This window comes from Scaptodrosophila lebanonensis, unplaced genomic scaffold, assembly GCF_003285725.1.
Source record: "Scaptodrosophila lebanonensis strain 11010-0011.00,11010-0021.00 unplaced genomic scaffold, SlebRS2 tig00000184-arrow-arrow-pilon, whole genome shotgun sequence".
NCBI classification, from domain to species: Eukaryota; Metazoa; Arthropoda; class Insecta; order Diptera; family Drosophilidae; genus Scaptodrosophila; species Scaptodrosophila lebanonensis.
In genome coordinates this window covers 237,255-254,480 of record NW_022060606.1, presented here as the reverse complement: position 1 = coordinate 254,480, position 17,226 = coordinate 237,255, and positions in this window count along the sequence as shown.

Sequence of the window (17,226 nt, the reverse complement as noted above, 5' to 3'; positions counted from 1 at the left end):
TTTATGTTACACTAAAAAATGAAGCAACACATAAGTTGTACACATTGCTGGTTGATACAGGTGCAGATGTGTCTTTAATAAAGGAAGATACGGACTCGTTTGATAACGTCAATTATAATAATATTACTCAATTGTCCGGTATAGGTGAGGGAACAACCAATTCCAAAGGATCGGCAATGATAGAACTCCTATCAACATGCTATGCCATCCCTCATGACTTTCATATAGTAGATTCAGACTTTCCGCTTCCATGTAATGGAATAATAGGTATAGATTTTATGAAGAAATATAATTGTCAAATAGACTTAAATCAGGAGAGTGATTGGCTCATACTGAGACCTAATAATATTGATCACTCAATAAAAATCCCAATACATCATACACTTCAAAATAGTTACACAATTTTGCCAGCAAGATCCGAAGTCGTCCGAAAAATTTCCATAAATACTACAAGCAAGTATATATTCATACCAAATCAAGAAATTCAAAACGGAGTATACATTGGGAACTCCATTGCAGACTCTAAAAATATTTTTGTCCGAATTTTGAATACCACAGATAAAAATGCAATCATTCAGTTAAACGAAGTAAATTTTGAACCATTGAGTGATTATGAAATAATAGAAACAAATATGAACAGCAGTCACATTGAGGTCTTGGACAAACTAAGTAAAAATTTCCCACCACAGTTCGAACACGCTCTTACGGAGATATGCACCAAGTACATTGACGTATTCGGAATAGAAACCGAATCGATATCAACCAATAATTTCTACAAACAAAAGATAAGAATGAAAGATGATGAACCAGTTTATATTAAGAACTATAGAATTCCACATAGCCAAAAAGAAGAGGTAGAAAAGCAAGTCGAGAAGCTAATAAAAGACAAAATAGTAGAACCGTCAGTCTCAGAATATAATAGCCCATTATTGATAGTTCCAAAGAAGTCATTGCCGGGTTCTGATAGTAAAAGATGGCGTTTGGTGATTGACTATCGCCAGATCAATAAAAAAATCTAATCCGACAAATTTCCGTTGCCCAGAATTGATGATATTCTCGATCAATTGGGTAGAGCTAAGTACTTCTCATGTTTGGATCTGATGTCAGGATTTCATCAGATAGAGCTTGAGGAAAGCTCCAGAAACATAACGTCTTTTTCCACGAGCAATGGCTCTTATCGCTTCACGCGATTACCATATGGTTTAAAAATAGCACCAAATTCCTTTCAAAGAATGATGACAATCGCATTTTCGGGTATAGAACCTACTCAGGCATTCTTATATATGGATGACCTGATTGTCATCGGGTGTTCAGAAAAACATATGATTAAGAATCTTACAAGCGTTTTTGATTTGTGTAGAAAACACAACCTTAAATTGCACCCCGAAAAGTGCTCATTCTTCAGGCACGAGGTAACCTTTTTGGGCCATAAGTGTACTGATAAGGGTATTTTGCCAGACAGCAAGAAATATGATGTCATAGAAAGGTACCCAGTCCCAACGGACGCTGATAGCGCTAGAAGATTCGTTGCATTCTGCAATTATTATAGACGTTTTATAAAAAATTTCGCCGATTATTCGCGGCACATAACAAGATTATGTAGAAAGAATGTTAAGTTTGAGTGGACCGGTGAATGTCAAAAAGCATTCGAATATTTAAAAGTCCAGTTGATGAAGCCTACGTTGTTGCAGTACCCAGATTTTAGCAAAGAATTTTGCATAACGACGGATGCGAGTAAACAAGCTTGTGGAGCTGTACTGACCCAAAATCATAATGGGACACAACTGCCAGTAGCGTATGCATCAAGATCGTTTACAAAAGGGGAAAGTAACAAAAATACAACGGAGCAAGAACTGGCAGCCATCCATTGGGCAATAAACCATTTTCGACCATATATTTATGGCAGACACTTCACAGTCAAAACCGATCATAGGCCCTTAACTTACTTGTTTTCAATGACGAACCCGAGCTCAAAACTGACGCGCATGAGACTTGACTTAGAGGAGTATGATTTCACAGTTGAATACCTCAAGGGAAAAGACAACCATATAGCAGATGCGTTGTCGAGAATAACTATAACAGACTTAAAAGATATACATAAAGGAAACAAAATACTAAAAGTCACTACAAGAAATCAAAGTAAACAGAAAAATCTCTGCGCAGAGAAAGATAAAGTAGATTTGCATAAGCAAACTAAAAATAAAGCTTCAAAGCCCAACGTATACGAAGTCATAAATGACGAGGTACGAAAAGTAGTGACCTTGCGTACGACAGATTCAACATGTTTACTAAAGCATGGAAAAAAAGTCATAGCAAGAATTGATGTTAGCGATATGTACTCCAATGGAATTCTCGACTTAGGTCAGTTCTTCCAAAGGCTTGAAAGGCAAGCCGGTGTGCTTAATATCAGCCGACTCAAAGTGGCACCGAGCGAAAAGATTTTTGAAACAACTTCAATAGAATCTTTTAAAGAAATGGGCAATAAAATATTGAAATCATTAAGAGTAGCGCTACTCAAGCCGGTGACCCAAATAAATAAAGAAAAAGAAAAAGAAGCAATACTGTTTACATTCCATGACGATCCAATACAAGGAGGCCATACGGGTATAGCAAGAACAATGGCAAAAATAAAAAGGCATTATTACTGGAAAAATATAACAAGAGACATTACAAATTATATAAAAAAATGTCGAAAATGCCAAAAGTCGAAATCGACTAAACATACCAGAGCCCCATTGATAATAACAGATACGCCAATAAAGGCTTTCGATAGGGTAATTGTGGATACGATCGGTCCACTACCTAGGTCCGAAAAAGGAAATGAATACGCAGTAACTTTAATCTGCGATTTAACAAAATACCTTGTAGCCATACCAATAGAGAACAAAAGTGCAAAGACAGTAGCCAAGGCTATATTTGAACATTTTATTCTGAAGTACGGTCCAATGAAGACGTTCATTACGGACATGGGAACAGAGTATAAGAATTCAATAATTGAAGATTTATGTAAAAATCTAAATATTAAAAACATAACATCTACTGCACATCATCACCAGACTGTAGGAACCGTGGAGCGAAGCCACAGAACATTTAATGAGTTCATCAGGTCATACATCTCAGTCGACAAATCAGATTGGGATGTGTGGTTACAGTACTTCGTATATTCTTTTAATACTACACCCTCAATGGCACATGATTACTGTCCATATGAGCTAGTTTTTGGTAGAACCTCAAATTTACCAGAGTATTTCAATAGCATAGATAGAATAGAACCACTTTACAATATAGAAGATTATGCTAAGGAATCTAAGTTTAGGATAGAACAAGCTTTGAAAAGAGCAAGATTAATGCTAGAGTCAAATAAACATAAACAGAAAATTAGTTATGACAAGAATAGTTTAAATCTGAAGTTAAAAATAGGAGACCAGGTTCTATTGAAAAATGAAACAGGTCACAAGCTAGATTTTAAATATACAGGACCATATAAGGTACAAAAAGTAGAAGAAAATAATAACATAATAATATCAAATAATAAAGACAAAAAACAAACAGTACATAAGGATAGGTTAAAGATTTTTAATTCGTAACTTGAAGTATGGCCATACACAAGCATAAATACATATATATAAATATCAATAAATACAAAAAAAAAAATATACATCAATTTTCTATGATTCCATCGAAAAAAAAATAATAATAGAAAAAAAAAAATATATATATATACATATACATATAAAAAAAAAAAAAAATAATAAAATAAAATAAAAATAAGATAAAAAAAAACAAAATTTATACATACAAATAAGTATATACATACATATATCAATTTTCCCTTTAAAAACATTATTAAACAAACAAAACAAATAGATTAATAAGAAACGAATCATAAAGATATAAACATATTTCATAACTAGATATACATGAAATTAATAAATAAATAATTTAGAAAATAACTTCATAATATTACGTTATTTTTCAAAAGGAGGGAGATGTAGTGTGCATACATAAGGAGTACACACTGTACGCAGTGCACTCTTAAGAACATACACTGTAACACTTTATTGCAGTGAATAAATTAATTCAAAAAGCCAAGCATAATTCGGACGCGATGTAATATGATCGCACATGCATTGGGCGACATAAGTGCAGCGTCAGTGCAACTAGTGTCAGCCACCTCAAGTGCACATAACATTCTCCCTCGCGCTCTCGCTGCCAACAGCGCTGAGTACAAATACATAAGTAAAATACATAATGCGGCCGCTCCGCTGCCGGCGTCTCTGGCAGCGCAGCTACGAGGCCTTAGCTAAGTTCACTTTAAGAAAAATGTAAGAAGTCAGTATAAGTTCAAGTTTTAAGTTTGAGTGTCGTAAATAAAATAAAGAAGAATAAAAACTCATAATGGAAACAACGTATATTATTACATGGCAAACTTTCATCCCAATCGGCCATCAGATCAAATTTGTGCATGTGAGTAGTGTCAGCTAAGTGAACGATTTCCTTATTTTGCCGACTTTAAATAATCGGCCACAACACACATTTTTTTGTGCGTGTGGAAAGTGTCAATTAATGCTCTTTGGGACGGGTTGATGAGTTGGTCAGGTCCGTACAGGGAAATAAAGGTTGAATACGATAGTGACGACGGTTGGGACGTAGATTCCATAAATAGCAATCAGATTGATACCCAGGCAGAAGCAGTCATGGATGTGAATCAGGTGCAGGCTTTGGTGGCGGTTGCCGTTAGCCAGGCCTTGGCTCAGCAGGAGGAGAGTTTCCGATCGCAGCTCGATACAGTGAGGGCTCAAATAAGTAAACTGCGTGTGGAAGTGCCGCAGATTGAAGCATACCAAAGAATTTCAGTGGACCCAGGCATTAGGTGCGATATTCCATTAGACATTATAAATTCCCGATTTTGAGGGTACACAGGATGAATATGTGGCGTGGCAGCAGTCAGCGACTGACGCATACGAGCTGTTCAGGCCGTTTAACGGCAGCAGCACACAGGCCTGATACTGCGAGGGCGTTACTCGTTTCGCACAACACTGTGCTCAATTTTGATGCCATTATAGCGAGGTTAGATTGTACATACGCCGAACGCCTGCTGCGACAGGGGCTGGAAATGGTGAGACAGGGCGACCTGAGTCTGATGGGGTACTACGACTTGGTCGAGCGAAAGTTAACTCTCGTAACCAATAAAATCGTTATGTTTCACGACAAACTTGCCGTCCGCGCTGACACATCGAGCGGAGCATGTTTTCGACTTCGTAAGCTAAGACCAACGAAGAAAGGACTCAAGCGATCGCGTCCAGTAAGAAACGCTCGCAGCAGGCAGTGAAAGAATTTCAGGGACGAAAGAGGTCAGGAGAAAACCCCTCATTTTGTCAAACGTCAGCACAACAATTTTGGCCAGGGTAGAAGGGAACAGCAGGGACAGGCCCCAGAGCCCATAGAAGTTTATTCCACTGCAAAGTTTAGACAGCGAACAGAGTTTAGGAAGCCCTAGATTAAAAGTGTGCTAGCCCAGGAGCGGCAGAACACGTCTGAGCGCATGACAAGCCCTAGGCGGCAGCGTTTTAACAATGTCGTGCAGATTGCTCCTAACAGTCAGGAGATCAGTTATGAGAGCGGTGCCACGGCAGCGGTCAATGATATAGACGACGAAAGCGACTCGGCATGTGGCAGTGAGTCGGTGAATTTTTTAAAGCAAACGCTCCCGGCTACCGCTCATTGAACGGCAGTTGGCTGGAAGAACCCTAAGAATTTTTATAGATACTGGGGCGGCAAAGAACTATGTGAAGCCCATAAAGGAGCTTAACAATGTAGTTCCTGTCGATAGACCTTTTACTGTGAGCTCAATACATAACTCCAGTAGAATCGAAAGTAAATGCCTGATGAAGATTTTTCGAAAGGTCTCCCCATTTGTATACTCTGTACATGAAATGTACAGAAGTATATTAGGTTTGCGGGAGCTGAAAAATGTAACAGGCAGAAGGAGGCGTGGCAGACCCCACAAAGTATATATATTCTTGATCAGCATGACGAGACGAGTCGATCTAGCTCTGGCGGTCTGTCTATCCGTCTATCCGTCCGTATGAACATCTGGATCTCAGAGACTATAAGATATAGAGACACCAAATTTTGCACAAAGATGTCTGTGTAGTTATAGGCTTTTCTATAACTAATAATACGCAAGAATTATTGTTTAACTGTGCGAAATAGTTCGATTTAATTTGCGACTGTTTGGTTGCGATTGAAAACCATATTACAAGTTCAATATTAAGCGACGAAAAGAAAACTATTATGTACAATGTATATTATGTATATTGCCGAAATGCAATTCAATTTAGTAACTATTGCCGAAGTGCAATATTAATATAGAAATTGATCGAGTAGACGGAAACTAGGGTTTACCGTACCGACACAAGCGAAAACGAACGATGCGACTTAACTATTGGTTAACAAACAAGCAAGTAATTCGGCCGCTGCAGCAGTGCAACGCCTTAGGCAAAATTATAGCAATTTAAGAACAATGCGTAAAGAAAAATAGGAATTTCAGCGACAAAGCAAACAATGAGTTACATTACGTTAAATGGCTGAACTTGCTGCGCAGAGCAAGATTACAAATTGAGTGATTTTATAATCGAATTAAACAAATGTCTTTAGCATTTTTACTTGTTCAGATTTATTTTTGTATTCTAGAGTTCCCTTGTTCATATTCAATGTCACTCCTGCCCGCGTTAGTAGGTCGAAACCTATGATGGTGTCGAAATCACCGAGCGTGTCTAGTAAAAACAAGTAAAAAAAAGCTTTGAAATACTCTGTACATATGTTTACAATAATTATAGAAAATAAAAAAAATTAAGAAAAAAAAAAAAATTGATCGATTTTACCTCTCTCGGTATTCGAATGCACGTAAAGGGTTTATAATTGCACATTTACATAGCAATTGCGTCTGTGTGAGTGTATGTATGCCTATTCGCATCTATTCGTGTCTGTGTAAACATATGTGCAGTCAACCAAAGCACCAGCATCAACAACAGCCGCGGGCAGCGCTTGAGCAGCGCGGCAGCAGCAAATATATTTATGGCTATAACTTCTTGTTAAATCGGTCTATCATAGTGAAACTTAAACATACGGACACATAATAACTAACGGGGGGCATTTGCAAAATTTTAGTTCGAAATTACAAGAATTACGGGAGTTAGAGAAAATCGCATTTGCGGGGGAGAGGGGGGAGGGAGGGAAATTCCAAAATATACATTTTCTGCGTATTCACACAAGGCATCTTGGACTAAAATTTGGTGTTCCTAGGTCTTATAGTCTCCGAGATATAGGCGATTATACGAATGGAAAATCGGGAAAACCCCCATAGGGGGAAGTGGGGGGGGGGGGGGGGGAAATAAAAAAAATAAAACAAGCTCGTATAGAATGCACACATAAGGCATCTTTGTGGAAAATTTGGTGTCTCTATCTCTTATAGTCTCTGAGATCCAGGTGTTCATACGGACGGACAGACGGACAGACAGACAGGGCTAGATCGACTCGTCTCGTCATGCTGATCAAGAATATATATACTTTGTGGGGTCTGCCACGCCTCCTTCTGTCTGTTACATTTTTCAGCTCCCGCAAACCTAATATACTTCTGTACATTTCATGTACAGAGTATAAAAATTGCGATCCCATTGCTGTGATAGAGTAACTTCAGAGGACAATGAACCAGTATACACTAGGTTATATCTTCATCCCATGGGTGTTTCAGATTTAGTAAAGAACAAAATCAAACAGATGTTGGAACAGGGCATCATTAGAGCTTCAAGGTCCCCATACAACAGCCCTTCGTGGGTTGTTGATAAAAAGGGAACCGATGCTGACCGCAACGGCAAGAAGCGGTTTGTGATTGACTTTAGGAAACTAAATGAAAAAACTATCGCAGACCGCTACCCAATGCCAAGTATTTCCATGATTCTAGCGAACTTGGGACGGACAAACTTTTTTATTACCCTAGATTTAAGGTCAGGGTATCACCAAATTTACCTTGCAGAGCAGGACCGCAAGAAGATCTCATTTTCGGTAAACGGTGGAAAATACGAAATCTGTCGCCTGCCATTCGGCCTGAAAAATGCAGGAAGCATTTTCCAAAGAGCCATAGATGATGTTCTAAGAGCACACATAGGTAAGATATGTTACGTCTATTTGGATGATGTGATCATATTCTCAGAAGGAGAGGACGATCACGTTAGACATATTAAGACCATACTACAAAGTTTGATTGCCGCTAATATGAGAGTCTCGCGGGAAGAAACCAAGTTTTTTAATGACAGCGTTGAATACCTCGGTTTCATAGTTGCTAGAGGCGGAGCGATGACGGACCCGGAAAAAGTCAGGGCCATACAGGAGTTTGCCTAACCAAAGAACTTGATCAGTTTGAGATCATTTCTGGGCCTGGCGAGTTACTGTAGAGGATTCGTCAGAGGTTTCGCCTCCATCTCGAGGCCATTAACAGACATACTGAAAGGCGAAAACGGGTTAGTAAGTAAACACATCTCGAAAAAAGTTGCTGTTGAGTTTACTGATGCTCAGCGCAACGCGTTTCAACGCCTGCGAGACATTTTGGCATCGGAGGATGTAATGCTTATATATCCGGACTTTAAGAAGCCATTTGACTTGACTGCTGATGCTTCATCAAGCGGAATTGATGCGGTCTTGTCCTAGGGAGGTAGGGCAATCAGCATGATTTCCCTAACTTTAAGGCAGCCCGAAGCGCATAACGCCACCAACGAGAGGGAACTATTAGCAATTGTGGGAAAACTGCAAATTTTTGTACGGCAGATTAACATTACCGACCACCACAGGCTCACTTTCGCGGTGTCTGACAAGAACACAATCGCAAAGATAAAAAGGTGGAAGGCCTACATTGATGAACATAATGTGACAATGTTCTAAAGGCCGGGGATGGAAAATTTTGGTGCCGACGCTTTGTCTCGACAAAATGTAAATGGTTTGCAAAACGACCCTCAATCAGATGCTGCAACTATTCACAGCGAACTTTCATTGACTTACACAACTGAGTCCACCGACAAGCCGGTGACTTGCTTCAGAAACCATATCATACTGTAAGAAGCGCGTTTCCCGTTAAAACGGAACTTAATACTTTTCGGCGGCAAAACTCGCCATTTAATAAGAGTGCCGTCACTGCGATTTGCCGACACTGGCAAGTTTCCAAAACGACTTGGTTGCTTATTTCCCGGCAACGAAATTCTGGCACTGCAAGAATATGGTCAAAGTGAAAGTGAACGTCGTAGACGTCGGATGTATTTTTATTTCGCTCCGCCGTGTGTTGAAAATATAGTGCAAATAACGCCAAATGAACCAAACTAATTCGCGAAATTCGCCTTCAAGAATGTGAGACATGTGAGTCGAGGTACCCTTTAAGCCGGCGTTCTCGCACTGTTTCTGTCTTTGGAACAGATATCCCCGTGTCACTGATTATTAGTCCATTGGATATACACCGCAATTATGAGACCCATTCTCCTTAATGGGGTATATGATGGCTAATACAGACTGGCAGACGGACAGACAGGGGTAAATCAGCTTGTCTTGTTATGCTGATTAAGAATAGATATGCTGTGTAGGATCTGGCATGCATAGAAGCACACACCTGGCCACGGTATCCTTTGTTTAGTGACATAGTTAAGTGTAATTTGTTCTGAAGTTTTGTGTGCCCCTAGTGCGAAATTTGAATTCGTCATTCACAGCATTTAAAATATTGTAAGATATATGTATGAATAAATATTAATATATTTATTTAAAACAGTTTGTCCTGACTGGCTGATTGGTGGTGATCAACGCGCAGCCCACAACGGAAAAAGCTAGAAACTAAAACTTGGAGGAGAGTAGTTTTGAAAAATTCAACCTCCAAAGGTGGGAAAATGTACTTCAAACTTTATATAAAAACAAGTACAAAAGCTAAAGTCGGGTATGCCGACTTTGAAATACTCTGTACATATGCTTAGAATAATTATAGAAATTAAAACAAGAGAGAACGCTACAGTCAAGCAAGCCCGACAGTAAAATAGCCTGTACTCTCCACATAAAAAGAAAATTTAAAAAAAATTTTTTTTTAAAATTAAATTATTAAAAAAAATTAATTAATTAATTAAGTAATTAAAGTAAATTAGAAGACATGTTTTTGTTCAGTTTGAACAGCATACATTTACATCACGTGCCTATTCGTGTTTATATTCCAAGAATTACGGAATTTATAAACAAAAACACGAATTGCGGGTGAGTGGGGGGGGGGGGGGGGGGGGGTGTATCAGAATATAAAAATAAACTTGACCTGCCTAGGACTTAGGGGAACCTCGATATTTCGATACCGATTTGGTTATTCTAGCTCTTGTACTTCCTGAGATCCTTGCGCTCTATCTCTGTATTTCAACTCACGTAAAGGGTGTATAATTGCACATATACATAGCAATTGCGTTTATGTGAGTGCATGAATGTCTATGCTCGCCTATTCGTGTCTGTGTGAGCATGTTTGCAGTCCACCAAAGCACCAGCATCAACAACAGCTGCGGGCAGCGCTTGCCAATTATATTTATGGATATATATTTATTATTAATTTATGTCGTAGACGTCGGACGTATTTTTATATCGCTTCGCCGTGTTTTAAAAATATAGTGCAATTAACGCCAAATTAACCAAATTAATTCGCGAAAAGACGCTCAGGGTAAATTGATCATACTATATATTGTAATTAAAACTAAGGCAAACGAACTAAAAAACAAGACGAACGTCGACTTTCGTCACTTCGTAACAACGCGTACTTTTCTATCCGCGCACCCAATGTAATGGTACCAACAACAACTGCATTACTGCAAGCTAATTCGGAAAGAGAACGCACTCTCTCTCCTGCGATTATATGCTCACCCAGCACTTTGCAAAGTGGGTCATGGAGTTCCCAGTGTACGTCTCCAGACCCGGCTGTCATTTCCAATGAATTGCTGATAACAACGACGACCAGTACAATGCCCTCGCTTTCAACTTTGTCTTCGACTTCGAAAACGACAACTACAACAACAACAGCAGTCTCTCTGCGCCCGGTATTGTCAACTCACTGCGATCTCCCCCTCTCCCAGCCGAAAAGTACCCAAAGCGCTAACGTAGCGTTAATACAGACTGGGCTCGATCGCTATGTGCAAATTTAACAAAAACTAAGCCCACAAGCGACTAAGAAAAACAACGCACCCAAAATAACTAAAACAGCAAAAAACATATTCTATGTTCCGTCTATAAAAAGGAGAAGCATAAATGAAACTAAAATACAAGTCAATGATGAAAATACCTATCGATCACTGGTCAAATACCTCGACGAAGAAAATATGAACTACTACACCTACCAACTTAAAAGTAGCAAGGGATTACAAGTGGTTATCAAATGAATCGAGCAAACGGTTCCAGTCAGTGAGATAAAAGATGTTCAAGGTAGAACTGAAACCTGACTGTATGCCTATAAATAAAAACGAAGTTCGCCCAATTTACAAGCTGCAATATCTACTGCACCGTAAAATCACCGTTGAGGAACCGGACAAACGAAATAGACCTGTCCAATGCCCAAACTGCCAGGAATATGGGCACACAAAAACTTATTGCACCCTATGCGCAGTCTGTGTCGCTTGCGGTGTATATCTCAATGAGCCCTGCCCCGTAAATATGGGGGACCCCTCTGCTAAAAAATGTAGCAACTGTGGGGGAAACCACACCGCCAACTATAGAGGTTGCCCTGTATACAAAGAGTTAAAAAGTCGCATAGGCCAACAAAAATCCGCAGCTCGAAATCCAATCATCCGACAAAACTTACCGTATATACCATCAACTACGATTCCAGGAGTATCTTTTGCTAAGGCGTTCAGTTACACCAACAAGTCGTACGCCTCAGTCTCTCAACAAACGACTGCAGGAATAATGAATCGTCAGACATCGCAACATGGGCCAAAAACTACTTCCCAACATACCACAAAAAATCCATCCCAATTGCCTAGTGGAATTGAATCAATTCTGGCAACTCTCACCAATACAATGGTAGCAAAACAACAAACGATGCAGGAAATTATGTGCAATCAAAAACTCGTCCTACAATTTCTAATCAAACAGAAATCTACTTAAATGGCTTCGAAAAAAAAATTTGTTTCTGGAATGCGAATAGCATTTCACGGCACAAATACGAGCTCTTGCAGTTCTTCAATCAACACGACATTGACGCCATGCTCATATCAGAGACTCACCTAACAAACAAAAATTATTTTCATCTCAATGGCTACAACTTCTATGCGACCAATCATCCCGATGGTAAAGCTAGGCTACTAGGTCACCGCTTTATAGCAGCTAGGGATTACAATGCCAAACACATACATCGCAGATCCTGACTCATCCACCCGAAAAGAAAGATAACTACGGAAGATAACGTTATGTATTATAATAACACCACAAAACAAGCTTGACTTTATTTCTCCGGGCTGGCCTACATATTGGCCCAGAGATCTAAAGAAGCAACTAGACTTGATTGACTTTTCTGTTACAAGAAGAGTGCCACAGGTTCAGATTTGTGTGGAGCACTTAACAAATCTATCATCGGATCACACGCCAATCCTTCTTCACCTTAATGAACACCCACAGTACTCGGAGATCTTTCTAGCTCCTAGAAAAATAAATTGGCTTAAATACAGAAAATAAGTTCCCATATTGGCTGCCCAAACATTAATTGTAAAGATGACATAGATGCCTCATTTGAAGACTTAGTGTCTGTAATGCCACTAGCGGCAAAGCATTCCACTCCTGCATTCCTAATTGCAGCTAATAATTTTCACAAAAGCAGTCGTGTCCCCAGGCATACTGAAGAACTGCTACGCAATAAAAGAAAGTGAGAGTGGCAAGCCCACAGATCACCTGACTCAAAGGAGCGGTTAAAAATAGCCAACCATACATATTGGGCCATCTACTACGCAAAGCCCTAGAAGATGAGAAACACCGAGCTCAAATTGACTATATGGAGCAACTCTCCCCAAACAGCAAACGATTCCCATTGTGGAAAGCTAAATCAGGCGTATGTCCACCAATCGAGAGTGAATCACCATTACGTACACAAAGAGGAAAGTGGGCTCGCAGCAACGAAGAGAAGGCAAATGTATTTGCCGCCCATTTAGAAAAAGTCTTCAAACCACATCCAGCAACAAATAGCTTTGTGCTCCCACCAACCAATTATCTTGAAGCTACCACGCCTATCGTATTTCAAGTTGGAGAAGTTACAAGTGTCATTAAGGACCAAGTTTCAAAGCTAAAAAAAGCGCCGGGCCACGATTTAATTTCCACCAAAATGATCATTGAATTGCCGAGCTGCGCAGTATATCTTCTCACCATTATTTTCAACAGCATGATGAAATGGGGCTATTATCCTCAACAATGGAGAAAATCTGTCATCAAAATGATCCATAAAGCTGGAAAGGACAAGTCTCAGCCATCATCATATAGACCTATCAGTCTCCTGCCGTGTCTATAAAAGATATTCGAAAAACTGATCCTGAATCGCATCAAACAGCACCTACACACCAACAGTGCAATCCCATTGCACCAATTTGGTTTTCGCGAAAAACATGGAACCGTTGAACAAGTCAACCGAATAACCTCTGAGATACGAAATGCATTTGAAAAACGAGAGTATTGCTCCGCTGTTTTTCTGGATGTCGCCCAAGCCTTCGACCGCGATTGGCTGGATGGCTTAATTCACAAAATCAAAATATTACTTCCACAGAATATCCACAAAATACTGGAGTCATACCTACAGCAAAGAAGTTTCGCAGTTAGATGCAAAGATTTCCTCTCCCAATAACATCCAATTGAAGCTGGCGTACCCCAAGGGAGCGTGCTTGGACCAACACTGTATATTATATACACAGCAGATATACCGACAAACAGTCGTACAACAATTTCGACATTTGCTGATGATATTGCCATCCTAAGTCGTTCCAAGTGCCCAAAAAGAGCTACAGAACTTTTATCATCTCACCTCGTGGCCATAGAAGAATGGCTAGCAGACGGGCGTATTCATGTAAACGAGCAAAAGTGCAAAAATGTCACCTTTACCTTAAACAAACAAACCTGTCCTCCATTGCCACTAAACAACATCAATATTCCACAAAATTGGCGCAAACACATCGAAGCGAAGAGAGATCAACTGAAATTAAAAGCTATTAATCTACATTGGCTTATAAACGTCCGTTCACAACTAAAACTGGACTACAAAGTACTCTTGTGCAATGCAGTTCTCAAACCAATGTGACATATGGCTCTGAACTATGGGGAAACGGTTCTATTAGTAATTTAGAGTTAATCGAGAGAGCGCAATCGAAGATACTGAGAACCATCACTGGGTCATCCAGGTACATACGGAGTGAAAATATCCGGAAAGATTTAAATGTGGGACCTGTTAAAGATGAAATCGCCAAGGTGAAAGCAAAGTACCAGCTTAACCCTGACCGGAGCCATCCAAATAGACGAAGAGACATCCCAATCCAGCATAACAGTAAGGGCCGTAATTCAAATATTTAATTGTAATTAATTAAATAACTATATTAGATTAAGATTTGATTAATTACCGTAAGTCTCCGAGAGAGAAAACTTAAAAAAAAAAGAATATTGTGTCGGACATAACCAATAAAAACGAGCAGATTGAGATCAGCACCACTGAACATAATCGCGCACACAGAGCCGCTCATGAAAACATCAAACAGGTCCTTCGTGACTATTCTTTCCCAAAAATGAGCAAATTGGACGGCGAAATTTTTACAAACTGTAGAGTTTGAACTCAGGCGAAATACGACATCCGAAAAAACAATAGCTGGTGAAAACCCCAATTCCAACATATGCAGGCGAAATGCTGTATTGTATATCGACATTTTTTCAACAGATAAAAAACTGCTTTTTACCGGCCTTGACAAATTTTCCAAATTCGCCATCGTACAGCCGATAGCGTCAAGGGCAATAATCAATGTCATGGTACCCATAATTCAGTTGGTGAATTTGTCCCCAAATATCAGAATGATATATTGTGACAATGAGGCTGCGTTCAATTCGGAGACAATCATGTCTTTGTTTAAAAATAGCTACGGCAGAGATGTCGTAAACGCGCTTCCCCTATATAGCTCTTCAAATGGTCAGGTGGAGCGTTTCCACAGCACTCTAACAGAAATTGCGCGATGCCTTAGAATTGACAAGAAAATCAACGAAACGGTAGAGTTGATCTTGAGGGCAACAGTGGAGTACAACAAAACTTTACACTCAGTCACTGATAAAACTCCCATTGAAGTCATGCATACGGCGTCAGACGAGTTTCGCCAGGCCATATATGAAAATACCCCACAGAATTTCCAGATGCTTAGATTTTCTGGGCACAGCCCTTAAGGTGATAGCAGGCACCGCGGATGCCTCAGATTTGGAGAAAATAAGAATGTCCGAGTCACAACTGATTGAATCAAATAATAGGAGACACCGAAACGAATAAATCACCCAACAGACACCAATAATCAGATAATTAAAAAAAAAATGTGGTTGACACTCCACATTTGTACGAAGCACTGCTGGTGAGAAATAGAATGTTAATAACGGAAATTCAAAATAAAATGCTCACAATCACCCTCGCCAAGTCTAACATAGTAAACCGCACTATTTTGATCACAATGATTTGAAATCTCTGGTTGAGCACGCCATAGACGTACCCATAGTTAGCTTAATGGAGGCATCCAACATAAAGGTCTTTCAGTCCGAAAATATTATTCACATATTGATTGCGTACCCCAGGGTTACATCTATTTGCATCAATGGCACCAAATATGTGAATCAACGCGAAGCCCTAAGCAAAACCCCGGGCATAGCGGCATCACCACTGTTAAACATCATCAGCCACGATCCGGTTTTGAGCATGCCGCTCCTCCATAGGATGAGTAACCAAAACTTGCATACCATCCGCGAGTTCAGGCATGTGTTTGCGTCTGCCAGCTCATCCAAAGTCTGGTTTGCGGCTGGGGTGGCACTCAGCCTCATCTTCAGCGGCTCTCTGCTCCTTTACCAACTGCTGAGGCCGGGATGCAGAGAGCCATTGATGGGTTCAGCACGACCGAGGACGGTCATGATCGTGAGGGGGGAATGGTTACACGGAACCTTCGCACATAATTATTAAGCGCCCCTTGCACGCGCTGACACATAAATTCTTAAGTTCAGCGCCCTAGCTGCAACAGTCAGCGTTACCGCCTAATGCTCTTGCTGTGTGGCAAGAGTTTTTGTTATTGCCTGCAATTATGCTGAGTCGGCTCGCCGACCACTACTTTTGCAGCGTTTTATTTCGAATTAAGCTTTTCAATTATTATTGAGCTTCACCAAATTTGTATTCTTGAATTCAGTTCTGTATCAGCGTTAAGCAAGTGTAATACCTTAACAATACATTACTCCGGCATCGGAACGGGCAGAAGGAGGCGTGGCAGACCCCACAAAGTATATACAAGTATATTCTTGATCAGCATGGCAAGACGAGTCCATCTAGCCCTGTCTATCTGCTGTCCGTATGAACACCTGGTTCTCAGAGACTATAAGAGGTAGAGACACCAAACTTTGCACAAAGATGCGTTATGTGTGTACGCTGTGAAAGGTTGTTTTATTTTGTTGATTTCCGCCCACTTCCCCCTTATGGGGATTTTCCCGATTTTCCATTCGTATAACCGCCTATATCAAGGAGACTATAAGAGCTAAGGATACCTTACGTGAATACGCAGAAAATGTGTACTTTGGAATGTTCCTCCGTCCCCCCACTCCTCCGCAATCACTAATTTTCCATAACTCCCGTCTTTCTAAGAAATTTTTATTGAATTTCGGAAAATACCTCCAGGTAATGATTATAAGTCAAGTTTCATAATGATAGGCCAATTAAGCAGGAAGTTATAGCCATATATGTATATATGTTTTTGCACACAAGCATTTACACGCATAATTATTCAACACATATGTACAGAGTATTTCAAATTCGGGACATCCGACTTTAGCTTCTCTACTTGTTTTTTAGTACGTTACAGAATTTAAACACAATTAGTCGGTCAAATGTACTTGTCGACAGTCAGCTGTTGCTGGCAGCTGAGTGCGTTACAGGATTTTTACAGAATTAGTCAGTCAAATGTGAGCGTCGAC